We start from the raw sequence: 10,138 nt of genomic DNA on the forward strand, positions 1-10,138 counted from the left end.
AGTACTGACCCTCCGACAGTGCAGCACTCCCTCAGTACTGACCCTCCGACAGTGCAGCACTCCCTCAGTACTGACCCTCTGACAGTGCAGCACTCCCTCAGTACTGACCCTCCGACAGTGCAGCACTCCCTCAGTACTGACCCTCTGACAGTGCAGCACTCCTTCAGTACTGACCCTCCGACAGTGCAGCACTCTCTCAGTACTGACCCTCCGACAGTGCAGCACTCTCTCAGTACTGACCCTCCGACAGTGCAGCACTCTCTCAGTACTGACCCTCCGACAGTGCAGCACTCTCTCAGTACTGACCCTCCGTCAGTGCTGCACTGGGAGTGTCAGGCTCCATTTGGTGCTAAAGTCTCTGGAGTGGGACTTGAACCCATGACCTTCTGACTCAGGGCCAGAGAGCCACCCACTGAGCCACGACTGACTCCTGAATTCTCGAACTGTTGGAAATCACACCGAGTGAGATCTCAGATTGTGAAATGATGAGTGAGGAAAGGCCAGAGAGACAGGCGGGAGATTTCAAATCTGATCATGAAATGAGTGGAGACACTGAAACACTGGGGGCAGTTCCACAACTCGGCACCATTGATGTGAGAGATTGATCCTGAGATGGATTCCCATTCCCTCCGTGCCCAGGGCTGAGATGTGATCACATCACTCGGCACCTTCCCATTGATTTCTCCGGCCTGATTTGATATTCCGACTCTGCCATTCGGTGAATCCATTTCCCATTTCGTGCAGTGACATCCTGGCAAAACAACACAAACCTCCGTCCTTTCCACAGCTTTTAGTTTTATCATCTTTCCTTTTAAAGTTACGCTGAATTTTTAGGGTTTTTTTTTTACACAAAAGGGCAGATTGTTCACAATCAGCCGAGAAAATTCTCTTTTTTTTGCAGATTTTTCCCTCATTTCATGAAACTCCTGAGTTTAATCTGATGATTCAGTCTGTAACTCAACGCTGGTTAATTCTGTCACCACTTCCATCAGAATTCCCCAAGGGATTTGCCCCAAACACAAAGTGGAGGAGGAGGGGACAGAACGAGTGTGATACAGAATGAGTGTGACACAGGAGTGTGAGATCGAGTAACTGCACATTTACTCCCCGATGTCGGGATCTCTCGGGGAGACTCTCTGATCCGGGAGATTCCCTTTAGGGAGCGACGCTCACTGGGAAACGGATCCCAGGATGTCACAGGGGCTTTTTGATCCCAGAATCACCCCTGGTCCTGACCAAGGGACGTGTAAAATTACTGAACATACAACGGCCGCCGGTCAATAAACTCCCGCAGCCCCTCAGAGTGAAGAGAAAGAAATCAAAGCCGAGAACACTGGAAACACTCAGCAGGTCAGGCAGCGTCTGTGGGGAGAGAGACAGATTGTTCTGATGAAAGGTCATCGACCTGAAACATTCACTCTGTTTCTCTCCCCACAGACGCTGCCTGACCTGCTGAGTGTTTCCAGCATTCTCGGGTTTGAGTTCTGATTTGCAGCGTCCGCAGTATTTTGCTTTAGTTTGCGTGAAGAGAAGGGTGGTGTCATCTTTTCCCTGATTGGAGATCTGTCCCCAGTGAGCTGCCATTTAAGGAGAAAGTGCTCAGTGAGTGAAATGACAGGAAGATATTGCCAACGGGCTCTGACCTCAGTGATAGGGAAAGGCTTCAGTTTGAAATATGAAAAGCTCACTTCACGAGAGGCCTTTAAACCAGTGAATGGAGATCGAGCTTTGAGTCCAAGTCGTCAACATCGAAACTGTTAAAGATCAACGGAGAAAGTTGGTGTTTGATGTCATGACGAGGGATTAATACCAAAAACAAGCTCTTAATTCTGTAGTTAATCTCCATAATATTCACTCCATCCTTCCCTTGTACAAAGGGTCCAGGTTATTAATTGTTATTGGCCCTAATATCACCGCCATCAATCAGCTGGGGTCAAAGTGTAAAGTTGTGTGAAGTGTTTCTGAATAATGTGAGCTGTGATGGGGAGATGGATTCCTCTCACATTCAGCACCAACACAATAATCACACCAAGTAACTCGCCAAGGCTTCTTCAACAACACCTCCCAAACCCACCACCTCCACCACCTGGAAGGACAAGGGCAGCAGGTGCATGGGAACACCGTCACCTCCAAGTTCCCCTCCGAGTCACACACCATCCCGACTTGGACATGTATCGGCCGTTCCTTCATCGTCACTGGGTCCAAATCCTGGAACTCCCGACCGAACAGCACTGTGGGAGAACCTTCACCACACGGACTGCAGCGGTTCAAGAAGAAGGCCCATCACCACCTTCTCAAGGGGCAACTGGGGATGGGCAATGAATGCCGGCCTTGCCAACGACGCCCACATCCCAAAGAATTGATGATAAAAATATTTTGTCAGAGTTTCCCCCGGTCACAGGAGAAACGAGCGATGGGTTTCTTGTGAAAGAAGGAAATAGTGGGAGTGAGATTCCTCTGTGTGTTGTAGGATCCTGAAGCAATGTCCAGATTCCAATGGGCCCCGGGGTTACTGGACGGAGAGAGGCTGAACCCTGATCCTCAGAGGGAGCAGTGGGGGGAGACCCCAAACCTCCAATAGACGACCAGTCCCACTCCTCTCTGTGGGGCCCACAGAAACCTCCCCCCTCCCCCGCTCACTCAGTGCCTTAAATATTCAACCAGCCCAAGTTCAGGCAAAGGACATCACAAAACCTGCAGGGTCACCCTGGGGTCAGACTGTAACTCACCCCAGCTTTTATTAATATCACGTGTCAGAGGAATCCAATAATACAGAAATCATAAGAGAAACTTTACTGTTTGAATCACTTTCCAGCTGAAATATAATGTGCAGTAAAAATATATTTGATGAAAGTTCTGAGAGTGAAGGAAAGGCAACTCCCAGTGTAAGGCCAGTGATTCTCTCCCCGTATTACACACCTTGCAACCCTGTCTGCAGATCGAGCACTTTCCCAGTAACAGGACTCACAGTTCAATGGTTCCATTAACCAGGGAAGGTTCCACATCCAGAAACAATCAGTAGAGTTCAGGTACCCGATGATATGAAGCTTATAGAGCAGAGTGGGAGAGAAGGGAGACAGCAGACACACTGTCCACCTCAGCCCCTTCACATCAACTCATTCCCACAGGTTCCTCACTCAGGCCCAGAGCTCAGCTCCATCCGAGGGGACAGAAATATTCAGAGTGACAAAACTTTCACCCAAACCGTGTCTGACTGACAGTTTCTGTCCCTGAGGGAGGAAACATTCCTCTGCCCACAGAACCTAACAGACAGTTGATCTTCACATGGCCTCACCCCTCCCTATCTCTGTAATCTCCTAAATGTCTCTCAGACGCCCTGACTGACTGTTCAGGGAGCTGGTGAGAAGGTCCTTGTGAGGGTTTGATGGAAACACAAAGTGCTGTGAAAGAGCTGGACTGGAAATGACATTTCGACACTTCCTCACTCACAGCCAGAGCCTTGTTTACAAATTGCACTCGATGGCACATCAGTTCAGGCAAATCAGCTCCCCGCAGACTCCCATTCTGGGTTAACACACAAGGTACAGAGATTACCTGCCCAGGGTCTGAGGCTAAACACCATCTCCAAAGGTCACCCATTCTCTGACCTTCCGAAGGTCACTCTCTGGGACTTATCTCTAATGTTCCTGAGCTCACTCTCACAGCCGAGCTCTGACTCCCCCTTTGTGAATTCCATCAGCCCATTGAGAGAAACATTGATTCCCAAACTCGTCTGTGACCATCTTTGAGCCGCAGAGATTACAGGAAGAAACCTTTGATCTTCCCGGGAACGCTGGAGAATGGTGGAGAGGTTTGGGCCCTTCGTGTGATATGGAGTGTCGGCCTGGATTATGGGCTCGAGTCTCTGGAGTGGGACTTGAACCCACGACCTTCTGACTCCGAGGCGAGTCACGATTCTGGCCGTGACAGAGCACTGACCTGAGGTTTGGAAATGTCTGTATGGGGAGTTTTCTGACTGTTCTCCATCAGTCACTGGTCCAGGGACCCTTTACAATTCGACCAATCCCCAGCAGGACTCGGTGAATGTGATGGAGTTTGTTCCAGGTGTCAACCATGACAAGCCTCTCATCTCCATTCAGATAAAGCCCAACAGGAGATTATTTGTACAACATGATTCGGTTGAATTACAATGAAATCGAAGATGGAATTAAATCAGCCCTCGTCAGTTCCCCAGAGCTCAGGGGACGGGCTGTTGAATCTGTCTCAGGGAGAATTTGTGCTGGGAAATCCTGATTTAACTTTCAATCACTAGTGGACCTCCTGTGAGGGGTTTAATGGTCAGTTGGTTGATACTTGGCTTTATAAACAGAGGCAGAGAGTACAAGAGCAAAGAAGTTATGCTAAACCTTTATAAATCACTGGTTAGGTCTCAGCCGGAGGATTGTGTCCAATTCTGGGCACCGCACTTTAGGAATGATCTCAAGGCCTTGGAAAGGTTGAAGAGGAGATTTACTAGAATGGGACCAGGGATGAGGGACTTCAGTTATGTGGAGAGACTGGAGAAGCTGGGGTTGTTCTCCTCAGAGCAGAGAAGGTTAAGGGGAGATTTAATAGAGGTGTTCAAAATCATGAAGTGTTTTGATAGAGTAAATAAGGAGAAACTGTTTCCAGTGGCAGGACGGTCGGTAACCAGAGGACACAGATTTAAGGTAATTGGCAAAAGAACCAGAGGGGAGATGAGGAGAATGTTTTTACGCAGCGAGTTGTTCTGATCTGGAATGCACTGCCTGAAAGGGCGGTGGAAGCAGATTCAATAATAACTTTCAAAAGGGAATCGGATAAATACTTGAAGGGGAAAAATTTACAGAGTTATAGAATCATAGAAGTTACAACATGGAAACAGGCCCTTCGGCCCAACATGTCCATGTCGCCCAGTTTATACCACTAAGCTAGTCCCAATTGCCTGTACTTGGCCCATATCCCTCTATACCCATCTTACCCATGTAACTGTCCAAATGCTTTTTAAAAGACAAAATTGTACCCGCCTCTACTACTGCCTCTGGCAGCTCGTTCCAGACACTCACCACCCTTTGAGTGAAAAAATTGCCCCTCTGGACCCTTTTGTATCTCTCCCCTCTCACCTTAATTCTATGTCCCCTCGTTATAGACTCCCCTACCTTTGGGAAAAGATTTTGACTATCTACCTTATCTATGCCCCTCATTATTTTATAGACTTCTATAAGATCACCCCTTAACCTCCTACTCTCCAGGGAAAAAAGTCCCAGTCTATCTAACCTCTCCCTGTAAGTCAAACCATCAAGTCCCGGTAGCATCCTAGTAAATCTTTTCTGCACTCTTTCTAGTTTAATAATATCCTTTCTATAATAGGGTGACCAGAACTGTACACAGTATTCCAAGTGTGGCCTTACTAATGTCTTGTACAACTTCAACAAGACATCCCAACTCCTGTATTCAATGTTCTGACCAATGAAACCAAGCAAGCTGAATGCCTTCTTCACCACCCTATCCACCTGTGACTCCACTTTCAAGGAGCTATGAACCTGTACTCCTAGATCTCTTTGTTCTATAACTCTCCCCAACGCCCTACCATTAACGGAGTAGGTCCTGGCCCGATTCGATCTACCAAAATGCATCACCTCACATTTATCTAAATTAAACTCCATCTGCCATTCATCGGCCCACTGGCCCAATTTATCAAGATCCCGTTCCCGTATGGGGAAAGAGCAGGGGAGTGGGACTAATTGGATCGCTCTTTCAAAGAGCCAGCACAGGCACGATGGACCGAATGGCCTCTGAATCAGAAGGTCGTGGGATCAAGCTCCACTCGAGAGACTTGAGCACATAATCCAGACTGAAACTTCAATGCAGTACTGAGGGAGTGCTGCACTGTTGAAGGGTCAGTACTGAGGGAGCGCTGCACTGTCGGAGGGTCAGTACTGAGGGTGTCCAGGCTAATATTCATCCCTCAACCAACATCACTAAACCAGATTATCTTGGAATGTATCACATTGCTGATTGTGGGATCTTGCTGTGCACATATTGCCCACCACGTTTGATACATAACAACAGTGACTACTCTTCAAAAGTACTTCATTGGCTGTGAAGTGCTTTGGGATGTCCTGATTAATCTTTAATTCCTGGAGACTCCAGGACAATCCTGGAGGGATGGTGACCCTAGTACAGGGGGGGTATGTTGGAGAATCGGGGTTACAGGGTGTAGCGTTAACTCTGACCCCTGGTCCCAGCGTGAATATCTCCCCACTGGCCTCGACCCTTCGCTCCACACACACATTCCTGTTTCCGATTCACAGAGTGAAATTACTTCAGCACAAAGGGCAATCACAGAGAAAGATCTGGGACCCGTTTAAAAATATTTCACAATGATTCGCAGATCTCTCAATGAGATTTCGGGGGTAATTTTAACCCCCAAGAACGGGTGGGTTGGGGGCCGGTGGGAGGTTAAAATAAGAACTTTTGGGAGCGGGTCCGTATCCCGGCTCCAACTCGCCCATTTCTGGGTTTAACCCGGGGCGGGGTTTGTCTGCGTGTGGAGAGCAGACACCAGGAAGCCCCGCCCCCACTTAAAGCCGGCGGGCCGATAATTAAAGGGGCAACGGACCTCAGTGAGATACTTGAGGTTAATATTTTGTGTATTACTAAAGTTAAATGAATTTAACCTTAACTGTTGGGATTTCCCATCACTTCCGATTCATGTCAGGTGAAAGCAGGTGGGAAGGGCCGGATGCATGAGGTGAGTGAGGGCCTTTATTGCACTGCTGGTGGGCCCAGAGGAGCAGGAGTGTTTCACCCAGGCACAACAAGCTCACCCCTGGCCAACAGGACCCCCATGATCAGCCAAACCCACCCCCGCCCAATGGTGGACCCCCCACCCACGATCCCCAATGGTGGACCCTCCCTCCCCCCTCGATGATATCTCTCTCTCTCTCTCTCCCTCCCCCCTCGATGATATCTCTCTCTCTCCCTCCCCCCTCGATGATATCTCTCTCTCTCCCTCCCCCCTCGATGATATCTCTCTCCCTCCCCCCTCGATGATATCTCTCTCCCTCCCCCTCGATGATATCTCTCTCTCTCCCTCCCCCATCGATGCTATCTCTCTCTCTCCCTCCCCCCTCGATGATATCTCTCTCTCCCTCCCCCCTCGATGATATCTCTCCCCTCCTCCCTCGATGATATCTCTCTCTCTCCCTCCCCCCTTGATGATATCTCTCTCCCTCCCCCCTCGATGATATCTCTCTCCCTCCCCCCTCGTTGATATCTCTCTCCCTCCCCCCTCTATGATATCTCTCTCCCTCCCCCTCGATGATATCTCTCTCCCTCCCCCTCGATGATATCTCTCCCTCTCCCTCTCCCCTCGATGATATCTCTCTCTCCCTCTCCCTCCCCCCTCGATGATATCTCTCTCTCTCCCTCCCCTCTCGATGATATCTCTCTCTCTCCCTCCCCTCTCGATGATATCTCTCTCTCTCTCTCCCTCCCCCCTCGATGATATCTCTCTCTCCCTCCCCCCTCGATGATATCTATCTCTCTCTCTCCCTCCCCCCTCGATGATATCTCCCTCTCCCTCCCCCCTCGATGATATCTCTCTCTCTCCCTCCCCTCTCGATGATATCTCTCTCTCTCCCTCCCCTCTCGATGATATCTCTCTCTCTCTCTCCCTCCCCCCTCGATGATATCTCTCTCTCCCTCCCCCCTCGATGATATCTATCTCTCTCTCTCTCTCCCCCCTCGATGATATCTCCCTCTCCCTCCCCCCTCGATGATATCTCTCTCTCTCTCCCTCCACTCTCGATGATATCTCTCTCTCTCTCTCCCTCCCTCCTCGATGATATCTCTCTCTCTCTCCCTCTCTGATTTGCTGCTCCTTTCCCTCCTGTCAATCTGGCTGCCGGGTACCCGGGAAACCCAGAAGCTCAAATTCTCGCCTCCAATTGAGCTGCGATCACAGATTGAGACCCACTCGATTCATTCCGGGTTCCCCGGGCCAATATCTGCGGACGCGCTGGGTAACCGGCTCAGAGTGAGAATCACGCCCTTAATCTCCAAATGATCATTTCAGTAAATTCCCATTTCCGGATTTGTGGATATCATTTATTTCGAGGTCTCCAGAATGTGTTTAACAATAATTTGAAGTGATGTGTGGATCTGGTGAAATGTCGGTGCAGTTTCACCGAAGGGATTGCAGAGATCTGGAAATGTCACATCTCGGTCCCAGGTTAGTAAACTGGGGCTTGGAGACGAGTCGGATTATTATACAGACCTTCCAATTTAACTCACCTTCAAAGATAAATTAGCTTGTTAATATCAAATCGTTCTGATCTTTAAAATCAACGTTCCATATCTGGTAATGAATTAAAGGGACCTCTTATCATTTGGAGATGGCGACTGTTCATTTCAGGGCAGCTCAATCAGAGTTCAGATATCTGGAAATCAATTTGTATTCACCAATATCAGTAACTCCTTCAGGTTGCATGCAGCAAGACCTGGACAACATCCAGGCTTGGGCTGATAAGTGGCAAATAACATTCGTGCCAGACATGTGCCAGGCAATGACCATCTCCAACAAGAGAGAGTCTAACCACCTCCCCTTGACATTCAATGGCATTACCATCACCGAATCCCCCACCATCAACATCCTGGGGGTCACCATTGATCAGAAACTTAACTTGACCAGCCATATAAATACTGTGGCTACGAGAGCAGGTCAGAGGCTGGGTATTCTGCGGTGAGTGACTCAACTCCAGACTCCCCAAAGCCTTTCCACCATCTACAAGGCACAAGTCAGGAGTGTGATGGAATATTCTCCACTTGCCTGGATGAGTGCAGCTCCAACAACACTCAAGAAGCTCGACACCATCCAGGACAAAGTAGCCCGCTTGATTGGCACCCCATCCACCACCCTAAACATTCACTCCCTTCACCACCGGCGCACTGTGGCTGCAGTGTGTACCATCCACAGGATGCACTGCAGCAACTCGCCAAGGCTTCTTCGACAGCACCTCCCAAACCCGCGACCTCTACCACCTAGAAGGACAAGAGCAGCAGGCACATGGGAACAACACCACCTGCACGTTCCCCTCCAAGTCACACACCATCCCGACTTGGAAATATATCGCCGTTCCTTCATCGTCGCTGGGTCAAAATCCTGGAACTCCCTTCCTAACAGCACTGTGGGAGAACCGTCACCACACGGACTGCAGCGGTTCAAGAAGGCAGCTCACCACCACCTTCTCAAGGGCAATTAGGGATGGGCAATAAATGCCGGCCTCGCCAGCGACGCCCACATCCCATGAACAAATATTTTTAAAAATCGAGGCGTTAGTCTCTGAAAGATGGATTCCTATCGTCCATTTAAATGGATTTCCAGGTTTCAGAACGAGTAGTATTTAAACAGAACCTGATCACATCTCTCAGAAATATCTCAAAGCTCCACACAGACACTGAATACAGTCACTGTGGTTTAGGGAAATGTTAAGATTTCTATGAAATTTAGAGGTTTATTTATCACAGTGAGGAGTGTTAGTTCAGTTACAGCAAATGTTCGATGCAGAGTAAAGCTCCCTCTGCACTGTCCCATCAAACTCTCCCAGGGCAGGTACAGCACGGGTTAGATACAGAGTAAAGCTCCCTCTACACTGTCCCATCAAACACTCCCAGGGCAGGTACAGCACGGGTTAGATACAGAGTAAAGCTCCCTCTACACTGTCCCATCAAACACTCCCAGGGCAGGTACAGCACAGGTTAGATACAGAGTAAAGCTCCCTCTACACTGTCCCATCAAACACTCCCAGGGCAGGTACAGCACAGGTTAGATACAGAGTAAAGCTCCCTCTACACTGTCCCATCAAACACTCCCAGGGCAGGTACAGGACAGGTTAGATACAGAGTAAAGCTCCCTCTACACTGTCCCATCAAACACTCCCAGGGCAGGTACAGCACAGGTTAGATACAGAGTAAAGCTCCCTCTACACTGTCCCATCAAACACTCCCAGGGCAGGTACAGGACAGGTTAGATACAGAGTAAAGCTCCCTCTACACTGTCCCATCAAACACTCCCAGGGCAGGTACAGCACAGGTTAGATACAGAGTAAAGCTCCCTCTACACTGTCCCATCAAACACTCCCAGGGCAGGTACAGG

Source organism: Heptranchias perlo, unplaced genomic scaffold (assembly GCF_035084215.1).
Source record: "Heptranchias perlo isolate sHepPer1 unplaced genomic scaffold, sHepPer1.hap1 HAP1_SCAFFOLD_209, whole genome shotgun sequence".
Lineage (NCBI taxonomy): Eukaryota > Metazoa > Chordata > Chondrichthyes > Hexanchiformes > Hexanchidae > Heptranchias > Heptranchias perlo.